The 16,614-nt window shown below is 43.5% G+C and overlaps 1 protein-coding gene across 2 annotated transcripts in view; it reads left to right on the top strand.

Annotated features, from left to right (window-relative positions):
* PITPNC1 (phosphatidylinositol transfer protein cytoplasmic 1) overlaps positions 1–16,614 on the top strand; it is a 255,599-nt gene that overhangs the window by 141,531 nt on the left and 97,454 nt on the right. The window lies entirely within an intron of this gene.

The following is a 16,614-nucleotide window of genomic DNA, read 5'->3' on the forward strand; positions in this document are numbered from 1 at the left end:
TAAGATCAGTGGAGTAATTGGAACTTCCCTTGTGCTTCTCATCTTATCGATGTAATAAAAAAAAAATAGAGGAATAATTCAGAATCAGAAATATTTAAATGTAGGCTATTACATAGTTATATATAATGCAATAATTTGAATGTTCTCATTTGTTCAAGAGTATGAATGTTAATTTAAAATGCCTTTACATAATTAACTTTGGCTTGTATTTTTAAATAGCTTGACTGCTCTACTTGTGATAGTTCACTGTAATAGAACAGTTTCTAGCAATGTGGTATTAAAGAGATGGTGGTAGTTATCAATGGAAGGTGAGGCTTTTCCTTATAGTCTGTGACCTGATCCCTCATAGAAAGACCTTGAAACAAAAGGTCAAACTATTGAGGTACGTTCAAACTATTTTACTCAGATTGGACAGTCTCGGTGGCTTGATAAAGTCGTTTAATTTCTACCTGTCCTAAGAGCCTGTAGAGTCATTACTTACACTTAAAAAAAAAATGTCTGTAAGGTCATTGTGTTGTGGTATTTTCATTTGGATCATTTCCCCCAATGACAAACAGGTCAAACTGTCATAAGAAGAAAATGGTTAACTGAGCTGTGATGGAGTTGAGTTTTTAGTCTTAATCAAAACAGCCAAAGGGGAGAGAGATGGTGAGAACTACATGGAGAAAAATGATTCCTCATGTCCTTGGTATGAGCATGGTACATACATGGCACATAGTAGATTCTCAATGAATAGTTATTGAATGACAGAAGGAATGCATGGGTCAAAGGTAGATGGGTAGTCCCAACAGATACAAGAGTGTCACCTGCTTTGGAGTCAGGTAGGCCTGAATATCCTCTGGTTCTTACTAGCTAAAGTTCTTAAGTAAATGACCCACAACTGCCAGTTCTTGAACTCATGCTGGTCCATTACTGTGTTCTCACCCATCCTTTGCAAAATGAAAGAAAAAAAAAAGTTTTTCATAAAATTAAATTTATTCCACTTAAAGGACTGTTGATAATTAGAACCATCATTCTTGGGTATTAAAATGTCTTTTCTTTTATGAAATGAAGGAATATATATAGCACCCTCCCCGATGTCCCTATCTTTGGGGAAAAAAAGGCAGTTCTGTGGCAAAATACAATCTTTACAATTTAGAGGTCAGAGAAGCACTGTTCTAGAACAAGGAACTTAACTTCTGTGAACCTAAATTTCTTCCTCTCTAAAATTGGGATAATCCCTTTTTCATAGAGCTACTAGTAGTAAGATTCAATGATCTAACACAGGGGTTAGGAGACTTTTTCTGTAAAGGGTCATCTAGTAAATATTTTCTGCTCTGTGGGCCAGTCTCTGTCTCTGAGAAAGCAGCCAGAGATGATATGTAGAGATATGGGCTTGGTCCTGTTTACCCAGGCAGTAGGCTGCATTTGGCCCCCAGGCTATAGTTTATCAACCCCTGATGTAATGTATGGAAAACTGTTAGCAAGTTGCCTATAAATAGCAGGCAATTAAGTGGTTCCCGGACAGCACTCCCCAGCCCCATCAATTGCACCGTCTTCAAGAGGAAGACTTCTCGGGATCTTTTGAATCCCGCCTCCATTAACAGTCATGCAGATTAATTCCTTTTAAGCCTCCATTTCCTCATCTGTAAGAGGGGAAAATATGATAACTTTCCCGTGAGGGTGATATGAAGATTATATCAAATAATCCACATGAAATCTCAGCCTAGTCCTTGGTACATGGTAAATCCTCCGTTATTATCATATATCATACAGTGCTGGAAGCTGCCATCATTAAAATGGAAGTTCTATGGACAAATAAATGGGACTATATCTTGGTGCCCCTCAAGGCAGACTGGGCTCGTTAGACTGGACGGTACTAATTTTCTAGGATTTAATTTGATTTTATTGATAGCTGATGTGACCCCATTTCCCACAGTCTCCCTAAGCTTGTATGTGGACCTTTCATTTGAAACATAATCCGTAGTTGCAAGGCCAAGAGAATGCTTGTCCCTATAACTTTGCAAAGGCAGTTATTTGCTGCTTTAGAATTGGATCACCTTGACTTGACCCAAAACTGACAGTACTTATTCTCCATAAATTCATGACACTGCTGTGAAATATGGGGGTGATTAACAGAGAAATGAAGTCTGAAAAATGTTTAGTGGTATTGTGCTCATTTTTTAAGGCTATGTATTAAAGTACTGAAAACAGAAGGCAACAGAATGGAAACCATGGTTCCTGACAAAGCCTTCCCCACAGGGACGCACCTCCCATGGAAGCCTTTCCCGCCAGTCTCCATCACCATGAACCCTGGTCTCTTGTGCCCACCTCTGTGCAGGCCATGGAGGATTTCTGAGGGGCTCATAGCCTTTACTTCTGCCCAGTCTCTGCCCCACAGTACTGCTGCAGTTCTAATCATACAGTTCAAACTTTTAAAGGGACACAAATTATTTCTGCTTGAGGAAATTTGGAGACAAAACATGAAGAAGTTAGAGTTGTATAGTCTCATACTCAGCCCCTTCTGACTCTTTAAGTATTACTTGATTTCTTCTAGGCCCTCATGTTTTTGGTCAATTCCTCCCTAATGTAATCCTTGGGATAGTTCCCCAGAGCTGCCGTAACAAAGTGTCACAAATTGGGTGGCTTAAAACAACAGAAATTTATTGTCTTACAGTTCTGGAAGCTAAAAGTCTAAATCAAGTTGTCGGCAGGGTAATGCTTTCTCTGCAACCTGTAGGGAAGGAATCCCTCTTTGCCTCTTTCTAGCTTCTGGTGGCCTCTGGCATTCCTTGGCTTGTGGGAGCACCACTGCAATCTCTGCCTCCGTTTTCACATAGCTGTCTTCCCTCTGTGTGTGTCTGTATCTTCACATGGCATCCTCTTCACTGTGTCTCTCTCTTCTTCTTATAAGGACATCAGTCATATTGGATTAAGGACCTGCCTTATGCCAGTTTGACCTCATCTTAACTGATTACATCTGTGATGACCCTAATTCCCAGTAAGATCACATTCTGAGGAACTGGGTTTAGGAATTCAACATATATTTAGTGGGGACCCAATTCAACCCATAACATCATCTTTCAATTTTAGGTTAACAGTAATTTATTACTGAGCACCAACAATGTGTAAAGCATCCTGCTAGATGCTAGGCTTCATTAAGCAATAACCCCTGCCCTTTAGGAAGTCACAGTCTGGTGGGAAATAGTTAGACATTCCAGTCAAAACCTGGGAGTCATCTGCAAGTCCTGGAGTTTTCTGGAGGCAAGGTGGGACAGGCCATCACACAGCTCAGGGGACAGGCTGGCACTCAGACCTGGATGAGCTCTGAGCTGGGCTAACAGCAGAGGTTCAGACCAGAGGGCAGAATGAACGGCACTGGGAATCTGGGCAGAATGAATGGCACTGGGCATCCAGCCAGAAAAACGATTGCAATGTGAGAGGGAAGGCCCTGGCCCCTGCACTGGGGCCGTGAGCTTCAGAGACAGGACTAGAGTCCTCAAAAAGCTGTACAGGTGAGAATAGGACACAGCCCTCTTACATAGGTTACTTGGTCATGAGATGCTGGGCTGATAAAGTTGCCAGCTTTAGCAAGTAAAAATACAGAATGTCCAGTTAAGTTTGAATTTTCAGATTAACAGCAAGTAATTTTTAGTATAAGTATGTCTCAAAAATTACATGGGCTATACTTATACTAAAAGAGGGCTCATCTCATGTTTTTTTCAATTTATTTTTTACTTATTTATTTTTGGCTGCACTGGGTCTTGTTGCTGCATGCAGGCTTTCTCTAGTTGCGGTGAGCAGGGACTACTCTTTGTTGCAGTGCACGTGCTTCTCATTATGGTGGCTTCTTTTGTTGCGGAGCACAGGCTCTAGGCACACAGGCTTCAGTAGTGGTAGCATGCAGGCTCAGCAGTTGTGGCACAGGGAAGTCACCTCATCTCATATTTTATCTGGCAAGCCTGTTAGGGGGAGGGGTGACAGTGGGGCAGAACTGGTCTCAGAGACTAATGAACAAAAATCAGGTTATAAGAACAGGGGCATATTGGCAGGCCAAGGGAAACGGAGGAGAGAGAATTGTATAACTCAGGAAACTGTCCTGCAGTTGACATGCCACATTAATGGTGGGGCCAATCACGTGATATGTCATAACAACGTAAGTACTTCCTGCCTCAGTTAGGATTAACTCAGGAAGTGAAATGGAATGAATGGGACAGAGTAGGGGAAAATAAAGTGAGAGCAGGTGAATACATAGCTGTCAGTAATTCAAGGAAGACCAGTGCTATGTGTTACAGTCAAAGTGCAAACAGAGGATTGTGCAAAGGAGAGAGAAATTCTGCCTGGGAGAATTGTGGGAAGATTTCTTGGAGCAGGTGGGGTTTGAGCTGGACCTTGGGGAGAGTAGAACTCCCACCTGTAGATACCTGTTCTATCTTAGTCTGCTTGGGCTGCGTCACAAAACACCATAAACTGGGTGGCTTAAACAATAGACATTTAGTTTTCACAGTTTTGGAGTCTGGGAAGTTCGCAATCACGGTATCAGCTGGTTCATTTCCTGATGAAAGCTCTCTTCCTGGTTTGCTGACAGTCCTCTTGCTGTGTCCTCACATGGCAGAGAGAGAAGAAAAGCAAGGTCTCTGGTCTCTTCTTATAAGGGCACTAATCCCATCATGAGGGCCCCACCCTCATGACCTCATCTAAACCTCATGACCTCCCAAAGGCCCCATCTCCAAATACCATCACATTTGGGGGTTGGGGCTTCAGCGTATGAATGGAGGGGAACAAACATTTAGTCCGCCATGTGGTCATTCCAGGCTCAGTGGGCATGTGATGTTGCTGGATCCTGGCTGCCCAGACATGTGGAGGCCAGGTGATGGTAGCTTTGAGTTTCAGGGCAAGGTCTGCATTTAATTCTCCATAGGGAAGCAACATTGTTCCCGGCTAGTCCACTTTTATTTTCCATCCCAAATATAGCACAGCTTTTCTTTCCATCTCCCCAGTGAGGACCTCTGCGTTTTTTTCTCTCTGGCTGCAGGTGCACACTTTCAGGCCTGCAGTGTTCATTTTGAAGCTGCCTGCCTCCTCCTGACTAGGACTCAGCCGTGTTCTCATGCTCTCTACCCGGGAGGAAGAGCCCACTCTTCTCTCTGACTACAGGGTCTGCTCCCAGGATTTAGGACAGCGGCTTTCAATTGTCTTCATCTTTTCCCCTCTTTTGAATGCTTTTTCACTGGGCTCTTTATCCACTGATCCTTTAATCCTAAATACCTCTTCTTGATGTCATTCCAAGCCCCATATTTCCTATCTGTGCCCCAAAGCAAAACTTCCCCAAAGCCAAATTCCCAACTGGGGTCACCATACTCCACCCTCCCTCAGGGAGGCAGAGGGGCTCAGTAATACTCCGGACAGGTGTCTTTTCTCATATGATTAGTCCAGAGCATTGTATGTCTATTCCTAGGATCCCCTGGGTCTTATTTCTGACTGCCCAGCTTATTACTGAGACCTCACGCTGCCCTCATTTGTGAGAAAATCCAGCTAAGGGAACTTTCTCTTCAGGGTCATCTAGGGCTTCGGTGTTATCACAGTTATTAAGACGTAAAAGCTTTTTCATCACCGTGAGTGACCGTGTGTGTTTAGGATTATGTGGAAATGCCATTTGCCCAGGAAGTGAAAAAAAATATCTTTAGCTCGGTTATAGGAAAAAAAATCTTAATTGTACAGTAAACAAAGAACAACACAACAGCTATTTTCCAGAGGACAGACCATCTAACCAGTTCTTCAAAACCTGCCGGTTCTTCTGAAGTTTATAAAGTCACAGAGGAAGGTGCCCAAAGAGACTGGCTGCTCTCCAAAGTCGCCGATTTTGTTTTTCTAGGGCTAAAAAAAGGCCTCACTGGAGTATGAACATAGCTCAGCAGCATCAATTCAACCTCAGTAGTAATGAAGGGGGGAAGAAAAGGCTTTTCTTCTCATTTGTAAGAAATTGAAAACTCAAGCTATTATAAGTCGATAGCAGTGACCTAGAATATACAGTTGCTGTATGTATTTTGCTGCCATGAGCACCCACTCCAGCAAAACATCTTTTAATTCGAATCCGCAGAAGAGGTGATGACAAATGGAGAGCACCCTTCTGTTAGTTGGAAGGGCTAGCCGTTCCCCAAAGATAGTAGTGGGCTGTCCAGTGCTACCCAACATTTTAATTATTTAGTTGAAAGAGGTAGAAAAAGTCAACTGTAAGAAACCAGGGGGTAGGAAATGACTCTTGCATGAGAACCTCAAATGGTACTGAGCCACAGTGAGAGATGCGTTTGTTCAGTGTTGGGTTAGTCCTGCTGGGGAAGAAAGTCAGGATGCTCACAATTGAGTCGTCAGTAACCCAAGGTGAACTCGGGTTATCTTCCCAGGAGTGGCACTAGGGAGATAGAGGTATTTTTCTGAAAGCAGCTAACTGTCCTGGACAGGAATTTCACTTTCAATCTTGACCTCATCAGCTTCCCCGATAATAGAAAGAGCTGATGGGTGCTGTGTGTACAGACCGACCTCCATTCCTCTCAGGCCTCTCGTCCTTCTTAAGCTCCCCCTCCTCCACCTTCCACTGACTCCCAGCCAAGGGCAGTAGAAACCCCTAAACTGCATAACCAGGAAATAGTTACAAGTCTAGGGCAAATACATTATTACACCTGAACTCTAGGAGTGGTCTTGTCTGGAAGGAAATTAGAAGACAATCTGGCCATCTCAGCTACTATGTGAGCTAAGATAGAATGGAGGTCCCTAAATATTCCTTTTTTGGCATCATGGAGATGGGGTAATGATGGGAGTTAAGTCTCTGCATCACAGTTAACCCTGAGTATCCGGGGCAGTATGTAATTTGGGGGTGGAGGGGGCAACGGAAGTATCCCTTCTTAGAAATGGGGCCGTATGAGCTGGGACCTGTTAGGGACCAGGCCATAGAAACAGTCTTCCAGCTGGGGATGCTGGATGAGCCAGGCACAGGCCATCCTCCCAGAGAGGGTGGTGAAGTCAGGTGAGTCATGGGTCATGGCATGAGGCTGGTGTCATAGAGTCAGAGCAGCCAAGTTCAGAAGTCTTCCAGGTTCAAGAAAACTTAGACAGAAACAGTCTGGAACCGTTTATAACTATCACTAAGATGGTTCATAGCCAGTTAAGTAAAGGAAACACCGGGTTATACTGATTTTACCACATTTTGTTATTGTAGAATAACAGTATCGTTGTGAATCTCCAAAAGGAGGCTGTAGTGTGCAACACTTCCCACACTCTGTTTGTCCGTGAGACCTCGGATTTTGCAAAGCCAGTCTTCTAAAACTTAGGGATGCTCCAGAAGCTTCTCTCAGGGTCAGAGCTATTACGTGCCCACTAAATAGGCCAGTGGACCAATTCTATTTCAGTAAATGTTACTTTTTCCCTAAATTTTAGTGGGCTAATGTGTTGCCTGAAGATTACTATGACTCAAATACCAGAGTTTTTTTTGAAGAACTCCCAACTGTAATGATTTTTTTTTTTAAGAATCAGGTGACACAGAACCTGCAAGTTCTTTTCAAGCAAAGTCAATTCTGTTAGACCAAACAGCCAAGGCAGTAGTACATGGGGATGACAGTGAGCTTATGCATTCTGATTTATTTCACTTTAGAAAATGAACTTGGTTGCACGGGTGAACCAGTTACAAACAAGCTTATTCGCCGAAGTGCCTTTGTCCTTATGCAGGGCTAGGACTTGTCTCCACATCTCAGCAACCCAATTGATTGCTGCCTGGGGAAGACTTTGGAACAGACAGTGTTGTTTGTCCGATTTATCCCAGTTCCATTTGCTCTAGCTGTTCCCAAGCTCTTCTTTGTACATCAAAGAAAATTCATTCAGCCATTTTGGTGGGGGGGAGAGCAGAAGCTAAACTATGCTTCTCTACCATAATGTAGCTTTTAAAGTTATTTGCATTTTTTAAGAATTGAAACATAGTTGATTTACAATGTTGTGTTAGTTTCAGGTGTACAGCAAAATGATTCAGTTATACACACATATGTATATTTGTTTTCAGATTCTTTTCCATTATAGGTTATTACAAGATATGGAATGTAGGTCCCTGTGCTATACAGTAGGACCTTGTTGTTTATCTTTTTTTTTTTTTTTTTTTTGCAATACACGGGCCTCTCACTGTCGCGGCCTCTCCCGTTGCGGAGCACAGGCTCCGGACGCGCAGGCTCAGCGGCCATGGCTCACGGGCCCAGCCGCTCCGCGGCATGTGGGATCTTCCCGGATCGGGGCACGAACCCGTGTCCCCTGCATCGGCAGGCGGACTCTCAACCACTGCGCCACCAGGGAAGCCCTATCTATTTTATATATACTATTGTGTATCTGTTAATCCCAAACTCCTAATTTATCCTCCCCCGCCCCGCCTTTCCCTTTTGGTAACCTTAAGTTTGTTTTCTATGTCTGTGAGTCTGTTTCTGTTTTGTAAATAAGTTCATTTGTATCTTTTTTACATTCCACATATAAGCGATATCATATGATATTTGTCTTTCTCTGACTTACTTCACTTAGTATGATAATCTCTAGGTCCATGTTTGCATCTTTTTAAACACCGCTAAGAATGACTTTGCAGAGGATAATCACCAAAGAAAAAAATATTTGTTTAAAGGTATTTTCAATAGAAGATTTCCCTAAGAAGTACTCCTTTCCTTCTTTTCTATTTTCTACTTGTACTGAAAATTAGATTTCTCTTCTACAATTTATTGATACCTATGAATTTGTGTTCAGTTCAAGTTGGTGAGATCAAAGTAATACAACCTGGAAGATTTTGTGGGACAGCTTTCTTTCTGCAAAAATAAAATAAAACACATATAAATATGGATATACTGAAATAGTACATTTCAGTGATTAAATAAAGTGAATGCAAGTTGCCCCCATGTCTTTCAACTTTTCTAGTCACTAAGATACTCAGAACTACATGATAGTATGTGTTTAAGTGAGGAATTTGCCCAGTTGGTTAAGAGGGGTGATTCTTACCATTTTTAACTGAGAAGGCTTGTAATCTGGAAGTTTCCTCCCTGGCCATATGCCAACCTATATTTGGGGAGTCACTGATTCGTTCCAATCTCTCTTACTTACATGCAGTTCCTTTTCATTTGATGTATTCCGCCTGCTCCTTCACTCGTCCTGCCTCTGTCATGTGTAGCTATTGGTATTCACAAGCATCCTGGGCTTATTCCTGCCTTGGCAGGTCCAGCTCTAGATTGGATGAGCCTGAATTTAGTTTCCCTCCTCAATTTTCATAGAAGCGCCAGTAGCAAACATTGCCCCGTTGAGAAAACATACTTTCATTCATGCATTTGCTCCTTCTCCCTCCTGGCCTTGCTTCTCCAGTGAGTGGCTGTTACTCAGCATGTCAGAAGAGGGACGAGGCTTCATCAATGGAGGAACTAATGAATGAACAGAAGCCTCAGTGTAGGGTGCAGGCTGGTGAGAAGCAGCGGAGAGGCTGTCATTCATTTCCTCACTGTGGGCTGGAATACAAACAGCTGTTTCCTGCTGTATTTCCATGCTCTGCCTTCTACACACTGCCTTCCTCTCACCCTCCCCAACTTCTCTTTCAGGCCCCACCGCTCCTCTTGGCCCCATTTTTCTTCCGATGCAGCCTATATTTGGGAAATCACTCTCTGATTCATCCTCATCTTTATTATTTACATGTGATTCCTTTTTGCCTTCTCTTTGCTTTAAAATTCTTCCACTTTTTTTCTCCACTTGGGTTCCTCATCTCATTTTTCCGGACCGATCTTCTTTGCAATTTTTTTCCAACTATCCTGTCTCTAGGACCACCCACCCAGATGTATAAAATCATATGTGACCCTCGGAACCCAGAACAGCCAAGGAAGCCCAAATATCTCCCCTTCTTTCCTTTGCATCTTTCCCTGCAGGATGACTGAGATTCTGAGTAGATGTGGGACCACCAGACATACACCTTCTTGAAATTGTTGTGTCTATTGAAGATTTTCTATGCACAAAAGAGTATATATATATTACCTTCCAACTATGGGGCAAATTTTCTGTCCAAATGGAAGGATAAAATTTTTCTGATGAAGAATAAAGAAAGTCGAAAGGTACTTTAAAATCTAGGTTGTCTACTGCCTCTACATACAGATTCACCACCCACAGTCTCCTGTTTTACAAACAGCAGAGGCTCCAGCCCCAGATTCCTAGAAGGTAATAAATCCTAAACTCTACACCTATTTCACCAGGTTCACTGGAACATTCTGGATGTAAGTCTTCTGTTAGTGACAGGACGAAGCATTTGCAAATCCAGTTTTATTAAGGATCCCATCTCAAGCTGAAATTCCCTGTATGGCTTTGGAGTGCATTTAATATGATAATATAGAATATAGTACCAGGGAATCGATGTCTTCAGTGGGGTTCCATTAGAGAGAAGGTCAAGTCTATATAGAGTTTTATGTTCATTGATAGGAGGGAACACATGTTGCTTGCTGTCAGAACAAGATGGTCAGAGAAGAATGCATTGAATTCCGGATAAAAGCTAAAAGGAAATGATTTTTTTTAATGTTTATTTATTTATTTGGCCATGCTGGGTCTTAAGTGTGGCACGCGGGATCTTCGTTGCCGCATGTGGGCTCTTAGTTGCGGCCTGCGGAATCTAGTTCCCTAACTAGGGATGGAACCCGGCCCCCCTGCATTGGGAGCATGGAGTCTTAATCACTGTACCATCAGGGAAGTCCTAAAAGGAAATGATCTTTTAAAAGCCTATAAATACTTCATGTACCCCAAGCCAGCTTCTCAACTCTTCCATTTAATTTTCTTGACTCCAAGCCTCCTTGTAAAGTGTTGCTCTCAGACATGGAAGGATTCCGGCTGCTAAACAGAAACAAGGCATTGAATTATTGGGCTCAATCAGCGGTTTTCAAACTTTTCTTCTTTGGTCCAGGAAGTTCCACGGACACGCCTCACTGGCCACCGCGACCCTGCATAACATTTTATTTGTTTTTTTTGTTTTGTTTTTTTAAAAACAAAACATTTTACCATTTTATTTTATTTTATTTATTTATTTCATAAATTTATTTATTCATTTATTTTTGGCTGCGTTGGGTCTTTGTTGCTGTGCGCAGGCTTTCTCTGGTTGCGGAGAACGGGAGCTACTCTTCGTTGCAGTGTGCGGGCTTCTCATTGTGGTGGCTTCTCTTGTTGCGGAGCATGGGCTCTAGGTGCGCGGGTTTCAGTAGTTGCGGCACGTGGGCTCCTTAGTTGCGGCACACGGGCTCCCCAGTTGTGGCACTCAGACTCCTCAGTTGTGGCATGAGAACTCTTAGTTGCGGCATGTATGTGAGATCTAGTTCCCTGACCAGGGATCAAACACCCGGGCCCCCTGCATTGGGAGTGCAGAGTCTTATCCTCTGCGCCACCAGGGAAGTCCCGTGAATTTCCTAAATGAATATTTCCCCAATTTATCTTTCGGGTACCTCCTGTTTTTCCTTCTTTGGGCTTGTTTAAAAGAGGCACATCTCTCATTGAATGGATGCACATGGACATATTTTCTTTGCTCTCAGTGGCCACAGGGCATGCTGAGGGGCCTTAGCCACCATCACCCCCAACTGAGCACTCAACTCCACTGGAAACACTCGTGTGCTTTCCTAATACTCAACAGGCAGCAGGATGTGGAGTCATGAGCTTGAACTCAGAGCCAGACAGCCTGAGTTGAATCCATCCCAGCTCTATCATGTAAATGTTATGATTTGGGGCATGCTATGCAACCTTTCCCTGCCTTTGTTTCCTTATCTGTAAAATGGGGGTAACAGTAGTATATCCCTCATAGAGTTATATGAGGGTTATGGAGTTAATAGATTAATTATTATATACCACGTACTTGGAAGAGTGCCTGATGATAGTTAGTATAGTATCCATACTGTTGTCATTTTTACCTCAGTACTGAGTCATGTCTGTGTGTCTCAGTTGGACATGAGGAATGGTTACCTGGGATCATCATTTTGACCCAAAGGTATTTCAGAACTTTCTGGGATTAAGAAACACTGGGCACTTATAAGTGCTGCAAGGATGTGGAGAACCTGGCACCCTCAGACACTACTGGTGGGGATGCAAAATGGTACAACCATTTTGGAAAACCATCTGGCAGTTCCTCAAAAAGTTAAATGTAGAGGTACCATATGACTAGCAATTCCACTCTAAGTGTATACCCAAGAGAAATAAAAACATATGTTCACACAAAAACATGTACAAGAATGTCCATGGCAGCATTATTCATAATAGCCAAAAACTGGAAGCAAATGTCCATCAGTTGATGAATGGGTAAGTTAAATATGGTATATCCATACAATGGAATATTATTCTTCCATAAAAAAGGATGATAAGTGAGAGAATCCAAACACAAAAGACCACATATTATATGATTCCATTTGTATGTAATGTCCAGAATAGACAAGTCAGAGACAGAAAGTAGCTTAGTGGTTTCTTCAGGCATGGGGTAAGGGGGAGGTGGGAGTGACTGCTAACGGGCACAGGGCTTCTGTTTAGGGTGATGAAATGTTTTAAACTCAGATCATGGTGATGGTTGCACAACTCTGTGAACAGACTAAGAAACAGTGATCTATACACTTGAAATGGGTGAATAATATGGGATGTGAATAACGTTATTTTAAAAAGAAAAGAAAAATCAAGTTCTAGGTTCAGGTGTGGGCTCTGGGACTCCACCAACTTTCTGAAAGCAAGTCATTAGGAGAGGAGCCTGGGATCTGTTTTTAACAAGCCCACCAGATGAAGCATCATTAAGTAAGTTTTTGAAACACACTGTTAGAATATGATTGCTACTTTACTGGTATGGGGAGGGATTAGTACCCTTTAGCTTACAGTTTTCACCATGCGCTAGGTGCGATGGCGGGTATAGTGTGACAATAATGATGATCATCAAAGTGCATGGTGCAGTTCTTCCAGGAGTTTCGCCACTGCGTGTTTTTGAAGTGCAGAGCCCCCGGAGAGCCTCAGACTTGTCTCCCTGGCCCGTTCTCTGCAGCCACCATCCCCTCTCGCCCTAGGCAGGTGTGGAAACGGCAGCCAGCACCACCCAGAAACTGACTGTGAAATTCCCAGTGCACTTGCACCTTTCTCTTTAAGACTTGCTTACATTCAGTTTCCTTCTCTTAAGTGTTTCTTATTGCCATGGCAACCCTAATCAATCACTGGACTAAAAATATCTCTTTCACTTTTCCAAAGCATGGCTGTAGTGAATTGAAAATTCAGCTCTGCCATGTATTTTGCATATGCTACTTTCCTTTCCCAACACGGAACCTGGGTGTGCCTGTGTCTGGAAATTAGTCTTGCAGGGGCCCAGGTACTTCACTCGTCTTTCCTGGCATTCTTCTTCCCGACTGCAGATTCTCCCATCACTTCCAATACATACAAGTACACGTGTTTAATCTTCAACAGAGAACATTGCTTTTCTGCACATCGGTTTTAGGTGCTGGAGATTTCACAGGTACCCGATGATCACTTTGCAATAAGAGGTTCATTCCAGTGGATAACATTATGTTTGAAAGGCAAATTAAAGATGCTCAGATACTGGCTACAAAGGAAGTTGGTCCTGGTAGGGAGCAGATGAAAGCAGTACTAGTGAGACTCTTCTGGCTTGGGAAGATCTAAGCTAGAAAATCAAAGAGGATGATAGGAGATCTTTTGCCTTTTTTATCTGATTTCTCCATGATACCAGTGTTATTTTTAGAGGGTTAGGGACAAAATAAACCCTGGGTCTAATAAAGTGAATATTTGTTATGTTTCTCCTGGCCAAGCTACTTTTCTAGTTAACAAGAGAGAGAAAAAGATTTTTCATGAGAGAGAAGGTTCCAGATCTTGAATGGGCCCAGGGGAGGAAGGAGGGCAGGGAGGGGCCGAAATGACTCATGACGTCCCCCAGGCTCCGGGGGAGTCACTGGCCCAACCCTCTGCCTGTAAGCAGGCTCATCTCATGGGACCCCCTGGGGTTCCCAAATGTTGTTTTTTGATGCTATTTCTTAACTTTTCTGAGCCTCGGTTTTTAAAATAAGGCTGAGTGAACCAACAGGCACAAAGCCTTTAGATCTAGGAAAGAAGAAAGTTCACTGAGATTCTGGTAGTATTCTTGTTTCCCTACATGTAGTTGGCAGGGGATCAAGGAAATCTGAGAAGAGGTGAGGGGAGAGGACCCCTGTACAGAAAGAGGAGCTGCTAGGCCTTTAGGTAAAGGAGGACAGTAAGAGGATGGACCTGGAAGATGTGATGACATGTCCTCAAAACACAGCAGGTCAGGGGTCACAGCAAGGCTGGAGGAACCCAAGCCTGCTCTGTGGCTTGGCCACCATCCATGTCATGGGAAGGACCAATCAGGTGTTGTGTTGCTACCACTTCAGCAAACCCACAACCTCCCAAGACATCCTTGCACATACACAGTGGAAGGGTCCCTCTACAGGCATACCAGCTCTATTTACTCTCCATATAGTCTGTGGGATTCCATGGGGAGGGGTACAACAGGGTGGGCCAACATTTCTCTAGTATCTGTTCAGCCAGATACTGCCTGGCCTTGGACATTTGTTATCTCACCCCACAGCTGTGAGGTTGGTATTGTATCCATTTTACAGATGAGAAAACTGAAGCTCAGGGTGATTAAGGAATTTGCCCAAAGTCTCAGTTTGTGTGAAAAGACGCTGGCGTTTGAATTAAAGGCTGTCTCACTCCAAAACCTGCATTCTTTCTACTGAACAACCCTACTCGCTCCCTGTGGGCTAGGTGCACACTGCTGCGTCTGGACACCAGTCAATGGCAAGTTTTGTGGCATCAGTTCCTAGTAAATATCGCCCTGGGCAATAAGTAGTGGCCATTGACAAAGTGGATGACATCACAGGTGGAACAACTAAGAAAGAGTACAGATTTCCCGTCCCATTTCCCTAGATATGTTCAAACCTCAAAGTCAGTGATACCTTCCTCACATAAGAACCAAATGGGTGATTTGGCAGGGAAGCAATGGTTGGATTCTTGAGGTTTGGTGTTATATTGGTTTTCTATTGCTATATAATAAATTTCCCACAAACTTAGTTACTTAAAACATCACACATACATTTTCTCAGAGTTGCCACTGGGGCTCAGGTTAGCTGGGTCCTTGGTTCAGAGTCTCAGTCAGATTGAAATCAAGGTCTCAGCCACGGTTCCAATCTCATCTGAGGCTCAGGGTCCTCTTCCAAGCTCTCTGGTTGTTGGCAGGATTCTGTTCCTTGCGGTTGTAGGACTGAAGTCTGGTTTTCTAGTTCGCTGGCCTCCAGGGGTCGCTCTTTGCTCCTAGAGGCTCCCTCAGGTTCTAGCCACGTGGCCCTCTCAGGATATGGCAGCTCACTTCCTCAAAATCAACCTGCTTCTTCTAAAAAGAAGTCTTATATAATGTAACATAATCTGATCACCTTTGTAATCTAATCAGAAGAACAACTATCCCATCATATTCACAGGTCTTGTCTACACTTAAGGGGAGGGATTATACAAAGTGTGCAAGATTATACCAGGGGCTGGGAATCTTGGAGACCATCTTAGAAGTCTGTCTACCTTGGGTATTTTAAATTTATTTATTTATTTTTGGCTGCATTGGGTCTTTGTTGCTGCGCGAGCTTTCTCTAGTTGCGGCGAGCGGGGGCTACTCTTTGTTGCGGTGCGCAGCCTTCTCATTGCGGTGGCTTCTCTTGTTGCAGAGCACGGGCTCTAGGCACGTGAGCTTCAGTAGTTGTGGCACACGGGCTCAGTGGTTGTGGCTCTTGGCCTCTAGAGCGCAGGCTCAGTAGTTGTGGTGCACGGGCTTAGTTGCTCCGTGGCATGTGGGATCTTCCCAGACCAGGGATCAAACCCGTGACCCCCTGCATTGGCTGGCAGATTCTTAACCACTGAGCCACCAGGGAGGTCCCTACCTTAGGTATTTTAGTCTTTCCTCCATGTTGCTATGGGCCAAATGGAACTTTAAGCATTCAGTGTTCCCAAATGACATGGAGAGCATAAGAATCCTCTGAATCCCTTGGACATCTTACAGTTTTAGCCAGTTGGTGGCACTCCTGATGTCTCTCTTCTTGCATCATGTAACAGTTTGGTTGTGTCAGGATTCCCAACTTTTTTTCTGCTCCTACACTCTGACAGTTCCTTCAGTGATATGGAATCCCCCTCACCCTAGGAAATGTGTCAGAATCTTTAGGGGCTGGCATATATTTTGAGAAAGTCCAGGGTTGGAAGGTGGGGTGCTCCCTTCTCCACCCCCTGGATATTTGAGAATGACTAGGTTAGGTGGTATCTTCCCAGCTGGAGCAAAGCCCTTTGTCACAGAAAGCAGATTTAAGCAAATTGAAATTAAAGTAGATGCTCTGATGCCTGAATAACTGGAGGGAAAGTGACTTAAGCCATTCCTGATGGCAGTGGGGAGTAAGGGAGGGATCCTGGTGTTGGAATAGTATTGGAGCTTATCATCTCTTTGGTGAGCCAAACACATAGACAACTAATTGTGATGATGGAAAAGGAGACAGTGCTGTGACAAAGGAACAAAGAGAATGCTACGTGCGTACAAGGGATAATCATTCTGAAGTGGTTTGAGATGGCTGATGGGTAAAA

The sequence above is a fragment of the Grampus griseus genome, assembly GCF_964374135.1.
Source record: "Grampus griseus genome assembly, chromosome: 20".
In the NCBI taxonomy this organism is placed as follows: domain Eukaryota; kingdom Metazoa; phylum Chordata; class Mammalia; order Artiodactyla; family Delphinidae; genus Grampus; species Grampus griseus.